This window comes from Capra hircus, chromosome 27 (genome assembly GCF_001704415.2).
Source record: "Capra hircus breed San Clemente chromosome 27, ASM170441v1, whole genome shotgun sequence".
NCBI lineage: Eukaryota > Metazoa > Chordata > Mammalia > Artiodactyla > Bovidae > Capra > Capra hircus.
Genome location: NC_030834.1, coordinates 8287016 through 8301176, shown reverse-complemented (window position 1 = coordinate 8301176; position 14161 = coordinate 8287016). Strand labels below are relative to the sequence as shown.

Sequence of the window (14161 nt, the reverse complement as noted above, 5' to 3'; positions counted from 1 at the left end):
CAAACCGAGGACAGGGCATTTCATGAGCATTTGAGGTCAGGGCAAATATGAGCCATTTCGGCTGAAAATCACATCCCTGGAGGGCTACGGGCTGGAGACGTGTGATGTCTCAATTTGTGGACATCTCATGTACCAAAGTTTCTGGGAGGTCAGGTCCAGAAAACGAGCGGATGAGATCATAAAACTGTCACCTTGTTTGTAACTCCGACACCAAATTCTAAAGTGTCCTGTAATGTCATCCCCCGTAAGTACAGTCAGAAGTGATTTACACAGCTCTGAGTGACAGTGTTTAGTTTCGTACACAGAATGGTGCTCGCACACTTGCCAGGCTGGGCCAGAGGCAGGGCCAGCCAGGTCCTCTACCTGGAACAAGGAGGACTCAGGCAGCGGACGGGTGTTCTTTATGACGTGACTCTCAACGGTTAAAAAAACCAATAATAGGAAATGTGAACAAACACTCATGTACAAAGATGTTTATTCCGGTGTCATCTATTACCATCGTGAGCAAAGAGCAGACGGGACAGTGGCTGAGGAAGCGCGGGTGACCTCTAAAGATGAAGTTTTATGCAGTCACTAAAATGGTGTAACGTGAGAGCTTCGCAGGACAATGGATCATAGTAATAATGCTGAGGGAAACAGGCGTTCACAAAATGGCCCAGACCACACTGCAGCTGTGCTGAAGAATGCTCCAGGCATGGGACTGAGGACACAGGCCCAAGTTCAGAGCGACTCCGGGTGTTCTCCACATTTTTTCATGTTACTAACATTTTCTACCACTAGCAATTACTACTTGTATTATTTTTTTAAATGCCTACAAAACACTACAAAGAAAAGTACATTTTCCCCCCCTAGGTTAGGAATGTAACACCAAAATAAGCTTAGTTTTTCCTAGTAAACAAAATGAATTTCATAGGAGTCTGCCTGTTTTTTGGCCTCTCAGAGATTCCTACTTGAGCTGTACTGAACAGTTCTGCTCTCTTGATTTCCCTTATCTTTGTTTCTCACTCTCAAGGCTGCCTCTCCATTCCTGTCTGAGCCCTGGGGGCACGGGTGTCTGTGTGGTTTGGGGCCTCCCGTGTGCGGGAGTCTGAAGGTCCCTCCTCGGCCACACCTGCTCCCTCTCTGGTCTCTTCTCTCACCTTCCTGATGAGTCTCTGGAGGTTCTGGCCGCCAGGACTGAACTTCACCCAGAGAATAAGAAACTGTCCTGATGGCCCAAGTACTTCACAGTATTTCAGGGTAATGTTTACAAGAAACAACCTATGTGATTAACTCTTTTAGCCTATCTTGGTTCAGAGACTTAGAGAACATTCGAGTCTGAAGGGACTTAGTTCAGTTCAGTTCAGTTCAGTCGCTCAGTCTGTCCGACTCTTTGCGACCCCATGAATCACAGCACGCCAGGCCTCCCTGTCCATCACCAACTCCCGGAGTTCACTCAGACTCATGTCTATCGAGTCCGTGATGCCATCCAGCCATCTCATCCTCTGTCGGCCCCTTCTCCTCCTGCCCCCAATCCCTCCCAGCATCAGGGCCTTTTCCAATGAGTCAGCTCCTCGCATCAGGTGGCCAAAGTATAGGAGTTTCAGCTTCAGCATCAGTCCTTCCAATGAACAGCCAGGGACTTTAGAAGTCATCTATTCTGATTTTTGTCCTTTTGAAGATGTGACTGTCCTCACTGGAAGTGCACGTTGTGATGACCCACTCACTCCACAGGAGGTGCCCCGAGGAAAGCAGCGGAAGTGATGCCCTGGGGAAGTATCCATCAGACCTTCTCAGTGACACTGGCTCCTGCCCTGGAGCTGGGATGCCTTGAAGTCCTGGTCTCTGCAGGGAATGGGAGGGCAGATTCGATGGGGAAAGACGAGAGGGTGATAAAGACAGCGGATAAGCAGGAATGCTGCAGAGCCTGCATCCTGGAACATTCTCAAGGTCCGATGATGTCTCGAGTCCTGCGCATCATCCAGAGACCACAGGGCCGGGAAAAGGCAGTTTAGCCTGGAACCAGGAACCACAGGATTGTCCTGTGGGGAGAGCGGGTGGAAAGCTCTGACCCTCTCTTGAGCCGTGCAGTCAGCGGCCTTCATGAGTTTATGCAATGCGAACCCACTTCTTCTCGTCCCCCAGCAACAGTTTCCACTGCAGAGCCTGTGGGCTCAGCCCTCATTCCTGGTACAGTCAGTCTCTCTCTGCATTCCTGTCATTCTGACATTTAAATTTCTTCTGGGCTTATAAAGCATTTGTGTTATTTAGATGTTTTCCACACAGCCTTTTGCTCTCTGGGAAGGCGCTGGCTAAATCTAGTAAATACGAATGTATCTTTTTTAAAGGATAAAGAAATAAAAGCAAAATTCATTCAAATGAGGTAGAGTTAAAGGAGTTGAGATGATCTGACCTAAAGAAGGAAAGATCTAGGAAGTCCTATATGACTTACTTGAAAAATGTTTCTTAAAAACTGAAAGATCGCCTCGGGAGGTATAAGTGTGAATGCCTTGTGGTGTTCAAATGGGATATGACTGAGTGATGGGTTAAAGTAAGAAAGCTTTGATCTGTTGCTTCCACTTTAAATGGATAATTTAGTGAGTCCACGTAAAGGCTCATTTCAGTTCAGTTCAGTCGCTCAGGCGTGTCTGACTCATTGAGACCCCATGAACTGTAGCACGCCAGGCTTCCATCACCAACTCCCCAAGCTTGCTCAAACTCATGTCCATTGAGTTGGTGATGCCATCCAACCATCTCATCCTCTGTCGTCCCCTTCTCCTCCCGCCTTCAATCTTTCCCAGCATTAGGGTCTTTTCCAATGAATCTGTTGTTCACATCAGGTGGCCAAAGTGTTGGAGTTTCAGCTTCAGCATCAGTCCTTTTAATGAATATTCAGGACTGATTTTCTTTAGGATGGACTGGTTGGATCCCTTGCAGTCCAAGGGACTCTCAAGAGTCTAATCCAACACCACAGTTCAAAAGCATCAATTCTTCGGCGCTCAGCTTGCTTTATGGTCCAACTCTAGCATCCATACATGACCACTGGAAAAACCATAGCTTTGACTAGACGGACCTTTGTCGGCAAAGTAATGTCTCTGCTTTTTTAATATGCTTTCTAGGTTGGTCATAGCTTTTCTTCCAAGGAGCAAGCGTCTTTTAATTTCATGGCTGCAGTTACCAACTGCAATGATTTTGGAGTCCAAGAAAATTAAGTCTGTCACTGTTTCCATTGTTTCCTGATCTATTTGCCATGAAAAGGCTATCAAGAGAAAATATATTATCCACTTCTCTTTATCTAATTGGAGATACAGCAGTCTTTCATCATTAATAAGAAAAGCTACACTCAGATAGGAGGAGAAAACTTTGTAACTCAATGGGTTGCCCACAGTGAAATGAGCTCCCACTGGAAATGTGGAATTACCTGCAGTGGAAATTTGAAAAACAGGTTGTGACCACCTCGTCAGAGTGTTTTAGGTGCAATACTGCTTGAAACCCAAGGACAAGGACAGCTGAGCCTTATATGATCTATTCCCACTCCCAGACAGAAACGGCCTCTGAACATCTTTCCCTTTTTGTATGCACTATAGACACAGATTCCCTCCAAATATTCTAGGTCACCTGTTTTTGTTCACTCGTAACCAAAAACAGATTTGCTTTCAGGAGCAAATCACTTAATATCCTTTCTATCAACTGGCAAACCTAAGGATCACTTGTTCCTATCCTGTGCCCTGAAGTGTTGGGCTGCTTGGCCAAGTCCCAGGAGCTATATTAGGGAAATATTTTCCCTTCAGCCACGGTTGAAAATGGAAATATGTATATAAATAGACATCTTGGTTCTTACATATTTATTTGCTAATTTTATTCCGAGTATAATGGAAGTGCAATAAAGATGTGAATGATACTTATAAAAACATTGATTCCTGCTACCACTACATATCATTTCTATTACTGGAACATTAATATAAATGGAAGAGTTGATAGGTGAAGATTATTATCTTAACTATTATCCACGCTCAGTTTACAGCCCTGTATTTCTTATTTTCATCCGAGGTTCTTAAGCAATAGTTCTTAGGCAGAAGCAAGAGAGGACAAACTAATAAATATTAAAATGACTTAGTTGGACTTTTTTCTCTCTGCAAGGGAGCAAAGTCCATTCAAGTCTCTGAAGTACCTCATCAGAAGGCAACAAACTTGATTCAATTCCACCAGTAAGGGCAAAATAGTAAGTCAAGCAGCCTAAACAAGGCAGTGAGTCCATAAATTTGGTTGGTAAGTCAGGTGAAAATTTAGCAGTTCCTCATACCTCTGAGACTATGAAATTAAAGTCTCGTTACTAAAATTAGAGGGGTCTTCCTGATGGCTCAGTGGTAAAGAATCCACCCACCAAAGCAGGACACATGGGTTCGATCCCTGGGTTGGGAAGATCCCCTGGAAAACGAAACGACTACCCACTCCAGTGTTCTTGCCTGGGAAATTCAATGGACAGAGGAGTCTGGCAGGGTCTAGTCCAAAGGGTCAGACACAACTTGGTGACTAAACAACAACTAAATTAAGAAACCACAAGCATTTGCTTGATATCACCTTCAAAAAACCACAGAGACAGAAGGTTTTAAAAAAGACAGTTTATAAGATTCCTTTGAAAATGATTTCCCCGTTCTGAGAGTGCTCCTGTGGCTTCATTCCTCATGTGCGGTTAAGATAGAAACTTCCCAGGGCAAGTCACTAGCTCCCTGTGCCTGTTTCGTTTAGAAAGCTTAGAGCCAGGAAGGCACTTGTATGTGAACATAAGGAGCTTTCTTACAATAACCAGAAAGCCACCAGATATCAGCTGCTCTTCCATGATGTTTGAAATCAGAGAGTTGGACTGTGAAGAAGGCTGAGCGCCGAAGAATTGATGCTTTTGAACTGTGGTGTTGGAGAAGACTCTTGAGAGTCCCTTGGACTGCAAGGAGATCCAACCAGTCCATTCTGAAGGAGATCAGCCCTGGGATTTCTTTGGAAGGAATGATGCTAAAGCTGAAACTCATGCGAAGAGTTGACTCGTTGGAAAAAACTCTGATGCTGGGAGGGATTGGGGGCAGGAGGAGAAGGGGACGACAGAGGATGAGATGGCTGGATGGCATCACGGACTCGATGGATGTGAGTCTGAGTGAACTACGGGAGCTGGTGATGGACAGGGAGGCCTGGCGTGCTGCGATTCATGGGGTCGCAAAGATTTGGACACGACTGAGCGACTGAACTGAACTGAAGACAGAGAGAAACCTATACTGTCTTGCATCATCACCTACTCCGTCACCCTTACTGGAGCTCCTGGGTGTGTTCCAGTGGCTGTTCTGTGTCGCTTCCTTTCAGCCGACTGAACCGAACTCGTTTTAGTATTTCTTATAAGGCGGACCTGTCAGCAGGGCATTCTCCCAGCCTTTATTTACTTGCTGATGCTCCTATTTAGAAAGACAGCTCTCCGGGATACAGGATTCCCTCAGCACTTTCCTGGGTCCTCTCACTGCTGCCTGGCCTCCACTGCTGTGAGAGGCCCTGGGCTTCCCCCAGACGCCATGAGTCACGTCTGCCTCTCTGCATTCGCACTTTCTCCTCATCTTTCGGCATTTTGACTGTAATATGTCTGGGTGTGGACCTCTTTGCATTCATCCTAACTGGCACTTGTTAAGCACTTTGGCTGTGCACATTAGTGTTTCTCATCGGCTTTGGGGATTTGCCAGCCATGGCTTCTTTGACAGTGTTTTTCTGCCCTTTCTCTCTCTTCTGCTTCTGGTATTCCTGCTGGGACTCTTCATAGTGGCCCATGTTTTTCTGAGACTGTTCATTTCCCCTCATTCCTTTTTTCTTTCAGTTCTTCTGAAACTGTAACTTCTATCACTTCTGTAACTTCTACGACTCTATCTTTAAATTCGCTGCTTCTCTCTTCTGAAAATGCAAATCTACTGTGGAGCCTCCTGAGGAGTTTTTTCATTTTGGTTACTGTACTTTTCAACTCCAAAACTGCCATTAAAAAAAATGTTTTAATTGTGATTAAAATACGCATAGAATTTTCCATTTAACTACTTTTAAGTGTATATAGTTCAGTGACATTAAGTACATTCACGTCATTGTGTAAACATCACGACCATCCGCCTATAGAACTTATCTTACAAAACTGAAACTCTGTACCCACTAGACAATAATTTTCCATTCTTCCTGGCCACCACAATTCTACCTTCAGTCTCTGGAATCTGACTGTTCTAAGTGCATCACATGAGTGAAATCACACACTCTGTCTTTCTGTGAGTATCTTATTACACTTAGCATAATGGCTTCAAAGTTCATCCTTGTTGCAACGTGTCAGAATTCCCTTTTATTTTTAGGCTGAATAATAGTCCATTGTATGTATGGACCATATCTTATTTATCCATTCATCTGTTGATGGACTTCTGGGTTGCTTCCACTTTTTGGCTATTGTGAATAATACTATTAAAACAGTGTACAAATATCTCTTGGAGTCCCTGCTTTCAGTTCTTCTGGGTATACAACCAGAAGCAGCATTGCTGGGTCAGATGATAAATCTGTTAATTTTTCCAGGAACCACCATACTACTTTGTACAGCAGCTACACCATTTTACCTTCCCACCAACGGTGCACAAAGGTTCCAGTTTCTCCACATGTTGTTTTCTATGTTATTGTTTTTTCAGGCGAAGTCATCCCAATGGACATGAGGTGATATCTCGCTGTGGGTTTGACTTTCAGTTTTCTAGTGATTACTGTTGGTACATCTCTTTATGTGCTTGCTGGCCATCTGTATGGAGAAATGTCCATTTCAGTCCTCTGTGCAGTTTTGAATCAGTTTATTTTTCTATTGTTTAAGTTGTAGGAGTTCTTCATATATTTATACTGTGGATACTAGCCCCTTGTCAGATACATGATTTACAAATATTTCCCCCACTCTGCAGTTGGCTTTTTACTCTTGTGTCCTTTGATATACAGAAACTTTTAATTTTGCTGTAGTCCAATGTATCTATCCTTACTTTTGCTTTTGGTGGCATAACTACATTTGTTTGTTTGTTTTTTATCATTTCTATCTCTTTTAAGGATAGTCTCTATTTGATGAGTCACTGCCACCAATTTTCCTTGAATTCTTTCAGAATAGTTTATTTTAGATTTTGAACTAAGATAATATAATAATGGCTGCTCTGAAGTCTGCTAAGTTCAATAAATGGGCCCCTCAAAAGCAGTCTCTCCTGCCTGCCTACTTCTCCTGTGTATGTATCACGCTTTTCAGTTTCTCTCATATGACTCATACTTTTTTCTTGAAAAATGGACATTTTACAAAGGACAACGTATATTGTAGCAACGCTGGTTACCGGTGCTCCCACCCCGCAGAGGTCTGTTGTTATTTGGCTGTTGACTTGGCTGCACGACGCTGGGGACCTCTCCTTACCCTACAGCGTACAGCTGTTGCTGTGCCCGCTCAGATATTCCCCCACGTCTTTGTATTTCAGTCTGGCTTGCTAGAAATCACCCATGGGACAGCATAAGCTACTTACTGGTCAAAGGTTGTGCTTAAGCCCCCTTAGCTAGTGAGATTTCCAGGCTCTACCACGGCGTTTGGGGCTTAGAGACTACTTTGCTCAGAGCGCAAAGGATGGAGGGAGCATCTGAAAGCAAAGGGGCAGCGCAAGGGTAATTGCTGGAGAGCTGGGATTATTCTGTATCCTGGCTGTGCTGGTGGCCATAAAACCCCAAGCATGTGTAAAACCTCATTCAGCTGTACACCAGAAAAAGGGAATTTTTGCTGTATGTAAATTTTTAAGTGACTGGATCTGCCTAAAAGGCATCTATCAACATATCCAATGGCCGCCATCAACATATCCTCATGGTTTGGCTTAAAAAGAAAAGATAACTTCTACACCTGGAGTCATAGCCAATTGATCACTTGAGTTCTTAAAAGGACACAAAAACCAAATCTTTCTTATTATACGATCGCCTACTGGAATCATTTCGTCTCAGAACACATATACAGACTAAAAACCAGATCCTTCTAGTACTTAACAGTTAGCATGACAATGCACGATAACTACCGCGTGATAATGTCAAGCTTTTCTACCTGGCCAAAGAAGTCTCTTCTGGATTAGACTTCAAGTCATTTTTCTTCAAGTCAAAATTCTGGATTCCATTAATTGTTACTGACAAGGCTCACAGAGCCTGAAGACATTATGACTTAAAAGACGGGGGAATATCAGAAAAATGTCCACAAAAGTAGAGATGGCAAAAACCAGGCCTGACAGAGGAGGTGTGAGGGTGGGCGTGCTGCCTGCCAGGTGCCCAGGGATTCTCGGCTCCACTCGGCAGGCTGAGGCAAAAAGTGATGGGCCATCCCAGCACGCCCCCATCCCTGCTCCAGCGCCACTTCAATTTCAGGTCAGGTTGAAAGCAACCCCTCTTTCTTTTAGAAACCTTCACACTCGTTGATGAGTTCCTTCATAATTCCCAGCCACCTCGCTACGCTGAGTACAACCACACCTTCTCGTTTCCGATTCCAGTCTTCAGAGAAAAGACAGAAACACACACACAGACAAACAAAACAGATGAATAAACAAACAAACAAAAAAACCCAAAAGGAAGAAAATGAACTCGTCCAAGTTTTTAAGCCAAGATTCAATGACCCTTTCCCTGGACAGCCATCAGCTTCCTGCCTTTTCTAGTGGAGTTAGAGCCTTAGGAAATACTTTTTTTCTGCTTTCTCTCTTCTAAAAAGGTGCTCTCTTCCTTCTTGCCAATCAACTGGCAAAGCCTTGTGTCAATCAAACTGTAACTGCCGACTTACTCGTCTTGATGCGAGTCTGTGCTCCCACTCAACGCAGGAGGAATCTGTGACTCAATGCAAGCTGGACCCACCTGGCAGCGAGGATACGCTGATGTGGCCGCCATCAGCATATCCTCACCAGGAACAGAGCTCCATCCACTGGCTATCTGACTATTTGGGTTAAACGGTTCACCCACTGCTCCTTTCCCCTCCCCTGCCCAGAGAAAAAGATGATAAATCCATGTGGGATACGTCTTTACTTCCTGGGGAAGGCGAGAGCGTGGAGAAGGATTACAAGATTATTCCAACCATACCGTTGCAGGAGAAAGAGGTGAAGATGATGAAGAAAGCAAGGAGAGGATGAGGAGGATGCTCCTTTAAGAAGGAAACCTGAAAAACCAGCTCTCTGGGCTCCCCGGACTCTGGGAAAGACTCCTGACGAGTAACAAAGGCTCTGAACCAAAGGTTAGGCCACAGTGTGATCCATCTGGCTTCTGGAGGCACTTTTGCTTTAAGTTTAAGGTTATCAGTCTTGTTGAAAGTGGATTCAACTCAACCTCCACCCAGATCTCTGTCCCCAAGTGAACCTGGTGATGGATCCATTCATTCTGGTCAAGGCTTAGTGTTTGAACAGACTTCAAAGGGAGACCTTTGCCACAGCCATCAAAAGTATTTATTCTTTCATGTCACTATACAAAGTGGGTAGAAAGGGAGGCCTCCTGTTAAGGCTCAAGAATTTCTTAAATCAAGTACCACCAGTACCAAAACAATTCCAATTACCCTTCCGATTAGGCCATAAGGACACGCTGGGAACATCTGGCAGAAGTAACGGAGCAGCAGATGCTCTCTTACGCCGTTATCACCTCGGTTAACGCTGCCAAGATGCACGCAGAGGCCACACAGAAAGTGCTGCGTAAATACGACCCAAAGCCCGCGGCCATGGTTCCACCCTCCGCTATGCTGGGCCTAAGTGAATAATCTTAATGCTAGGTGTACTATTTTAATGACTTAAAAAAAATGTTTTATTTGCCAGCTCCCTGCCTTCCCTCTCTACATAACACTGCTGCTGCTGCTGCTGCTAACTCGCTTTAGTCGTGTCCAACTGTGTGCAACCCCAGAGACGGCAGCCCACCAGGCTCCACCGTCCCCGGGATTCTCCAAGCAAGAACACTGGAGTGGGTTACCACCTCCTCCAACGCATGAAAGTGAAAAGTGAAAGGGAAGTCGCTCAGTCGTGTCCGACTCTTAGCGACCCCATGGACTGCAGCCTACCAGGCTCCTCCGTCCATGGGATTCTCCAGGCAAGAGTACTGGAGTTGAGTGCCATTGCCTTCTCCGTGAACCTGGCCAAACTGAGATTCGTGGGACAGTTCACGGAACCTCTGGAGCACTGAGGTCACAAGGCAGGCCCTTGCCGGATGCCTTTTGCCTGTGCCTGGAACATGTATGCCCAGTGGTTCCTGACCTTCTGTGACCCCATGGAGCGTAGCCCGCCAGGCTCCGCTGTCCATGGGACTCCCCAGGCAAGAATACTGGAGTGGGTTGCCATTTCCTTCTCCAGGGGATCTTCCCGACCCAGGGATGGAACCCATGTCTCCCTGCATTGGTAAGCAGGTTCTTTACCACTGGCACTACCTGGGAAGCCCAATATGCATATAAAAGTTTTGGTACATACAGAAAAGAAGAAGGTAAAACAAGGAACACTGCTCCTAGCCCACCCCTGCAAGATGACCACTGTTTCTGTGCACACTTGGGTGTGCTCACTTTATCCACAGGGGGAGGTATTAATTACATAAGCCACAGAGAAGCCACTGATGAATCAAATAAAATATAAAAGTCAAAATAAAAATGAATTATGACAGTTCTGTTTTGAAAAGAAAGGTTTTCATTATTTCACAACTCACATATGCTCACTGAAGAAAAAAGCCTAAAATACAGGTAACCAGGAAGCCAGGGGAAAACGTGAGCTCATTCCTATAGCTAACTGTTGTTATACTGGGGGCATTGCATTCTTTTTTATGTGCATATAAATGCCTTCTTTTTAAAAAAGGAATTAAAGCTATGAATACCCATTTAAAAATATCTTCCATTCAAAAAATGAGCTGATACTTAATGTTTTTTTGTAACCTGCTAGTTTCACTCCATATATATCCAATACCATCATTTCAAACAGCTGCAGCACGCTGCAATACGGGGCAGGACCATAAATTACTTGGCTTCCCTGGTGGCTCAGATGGTAAAGAACCTGTCTGTGATGTGAGAGACCCGGGTTTGATCCCTGGGTCAGAAAAATCTCTTGGGGAAAGGAATGGCTATGCACTCCAGTATTCTTGCCTGGAGAATCCCATGGACAGAGGAGCCTGGCAGGCTACGGTCCATGCACCTTATTAGGTTGTTTCTGGTGATCTTTGAATTGTTAGGTCATTAATTCTTTCTAATTAAAAACTAAGGAGTTTTCCTTTTCTCTCCTTTCAAAGTAGTTACATTTTTTTTGATTCAGCAACTGCCATGAGATAAAGCTAATCCCAAATGACCTAACCATTCCCATTTTTAATGACACAGCTGTGGACTAGATATGACTGACTTTAGAAACAAAATTATTGCTGCCAGGGTGAAAATACCCAAAGAAAGACTTTTCTGTCACTTTTCTTTGTATAGAAATGAAAATAGCCTTTGCCTGCTATCGTGAAGAACCAAATCAACTGGCCACTGGGCATTTCCTCTATTGGACATATAGTTACTGAGAGTTCAGGAGTTTAAAAGACAGTATGTTCAATTCAGGGGCAGATCCAAGGTGTTCAAAGTCAGCCGTCTCTGCTTCTGAACTGCTGAGATAAAACCTGTGTTTTCTGGGTGCAACCAGAATATGGACCAGGCCTCACATACGGTGTGCGTGACACGTGACACAGATGTGGGACATGATGGTGCACATGCCTTCACGTCTGAGAAGTCAGTTTGTTCCAATGTAATGAGGTCTGAGGACTTGGTAACAACTCGCAGAATGCACCTGCCACCTCCGCCCTCTGTCTCCCGTGACAGCACACATTGGAGTCCGTGCCACACTGCCTCACCTGCAGGAATGCGGAATCCTCTGCAAATGCATAACTGAGAACAAATGCTGAGGGTGCCCCCGTTCCAGCTCTCAGGGCCGAGCTCTGGGCCTCCGGGCCGGGCCCAGGCTGGACACGGCCTCTCTGAGGACAGCAGCTCACTCCCGCTGTGACACTTTCTAGGCAGCACTGTCAGAACATGTCCTCAGGGAACCCTCCCTCCACTCGGATCGCAGAGAGCGCCGACTGTCCCAAACGCCATACAGGGCCACACTCCCCGCCCAGCCTCCTTGCTTCTGAAAGGGAGATGAGTCCCCCCTCCCATGGGGACTGTCCCAACAGCCTGTGATGTGGAGGGGCCACGGGCTAACACCAAGGGGCCCCCATACAGAGCAGAGACGGCGACACCTGATAGCTCAGCATGACTTCCTCAGGCTCTCATCTGCTCCCCATCTGGCGTGGGCAGGGTCCTAACTACTGAGCTCACAGAAGTAACTGCAAAACTCTCCTGGCTAATCATTAGTCTTCTCGAAAGTGACAGGAGACGCAGAGAGGAGGGAAGGCTGGCGGGGATTCGGACAGGTCGTTTAACTCCTGACTTTCGATGGAATACTGAAACCCCTGCAAACCCAGGTTTCAACGGCTTCAGGAAAACAGCTTACCTCTTCCAGTACCCCAATTCCCCATTTTATAACACTCTTCTCTCTGTACACCTTGTCCAGGGGTCCTCCAACTTCATCCGAATCACTTGGGGAGTGAGTTAAAACACAGATTGCTGGGCCCTCCCCCCTCCCCAAAGTTTTTGAATCAACAGGTCTTGGGTGGGGCCTAAGAATGTACATTTTTCACTAGCTCCCAGGGTGGGGCTAAGGCTGGCTGCACGACGAGAACCACGGTTCTACCCTAATCATCACTGGACCAAACCCTTACATCCTCAACAGAGCTGGACACCAGCTGGCCTCTGTCCCTGGGCCCTGGAATACAGATGCCGGACTAACAATTCAAGAGTCCCCTTGGTCATTTTTTTCCCCTCCTGGCTAAATAATAGAAGTTCCTAACATCTTTTATAGGCATCGTTTTTCAACCCTTTAATCATTTCTGAGGTTCTCTGTCGAGCTCTCTCTGAAGCCCTTTTAGCTGTGGGGCTGTGAACTAGGCCTGGAGCCTTAGTCAGAGATGGGATGAGGCTGAACATAAAGGGAAAATGACTCACACCACATCCTCCTGGGTATTAATCTCTCGCACCCGCGCCTGCCTTATGAGTGCCCTCTGATTCATGCCATTCCGACTCCTTTATGGGCTGCAGTAACACCAGGCTGACCTTCAGAAACGCCTTTCTTCCAAGAAGCTCAAAGCCCTTCTCTAACTAACGTAACAGTTGACCCAACATCCCCAACTGGGCTAAGTAACCTGTTCAATTGTGTATCAGTTTTTAAGAGGGAGAGAAAGTCTGGAACCCAAATATCAGATTTCTACCCAAATATCACTGTGTGGAGAAAGATGCTCCTTACATTTATAATATGTTTGAACATGTAGGTGGTTCATGCTTCGGCTAGATGGCGCTCTGGATGTTTCTGGGGGTAATAATGGAGCTAATAGGAGCTTCCAGGTGGCTCAGTGATAAAGAATCCACCTACCAAGGCAGGAAACACAGGAGATACAGGTTCGATCCCTGAGTTGGGAAGATCCCCTGGAGGAGAAAATGGCAACCCACTCCAGTATTCTTGCTGGAAAATCCCACAGACAGAGGAGCCTGGCAGGCTGCAGTCTCTGGGGTCGCAAAGAGTCGGACACGACTGAGCAGCTGAGCGTGCACACGTGTCAAGCTGCCTCCTCTACAGATGAATAGCAGGCACTTTCCAGCTGCAGGTGAGACTCCCGATCCCCTTCCCTGTGTGGGACTCGCCACAGTGACCCTGGGCCGTGGACCGGGCCCTGGGGGCCTCTCACCTCCATCCCTTCCCTAGCTGCTGGGAGAGACAGGGAAGCAGGGCCCGGCGGCACTGCTGGCAGGAGCCCAGAGGGAGAGAGCAGCCCATAGGCCCCCGCCCCCACCCCACGTGTTCTCCGTTTCTTCTGCTAGTTCACTCAGTGTCAAGTTGGGCCCGCGCTCTGCATCTGTGTCCCGCCTAACACAAGCACGTGGGCTCCTGGAGTATAGGAACTACGCTTTCTTTGTGCATTGTATGGCTCTGGGGGTGCTTCATACATGCCAAATTACAACAGTCTCTCAGCACGAACAGGAGCTCTTGGCATTCCTGCCGGGGCCCAGATCCTATTACCATACCCTTGTGCCCGAGACCCGCAGTGCGGAAGACACCCTCTGCTCGCTGCT

At 46.2% G+C, this 14161-nt stretch overlaps 1 protein-coding gene across 5 annotated transcripts in view; it reads right to left on the bottom strand.

The window, feature by feature from the left end:
* SLC20A2 (solute carrier family 20 member 2) overlaps positions 1-14161 on the bottom strand; it is a 110241-nt gene that overhangs the window by 58337 nt on the left and 37743 nt on the right. The window contains exon 2 of one of the 5 annotated variants that reach the window (XM_018041870.1): positions 6597-6769. The exons of the other annotated variants lie outside the window; for them this stretch is intronic. The gene's annotated coding sequence lies outside the window, so the exon portion shown is untranslated. The remainder of the gene's footprint in view (positions 1-6596; positions 6770-14161) is intronic. 5 annotated transcript variants of the gene reach the window in all.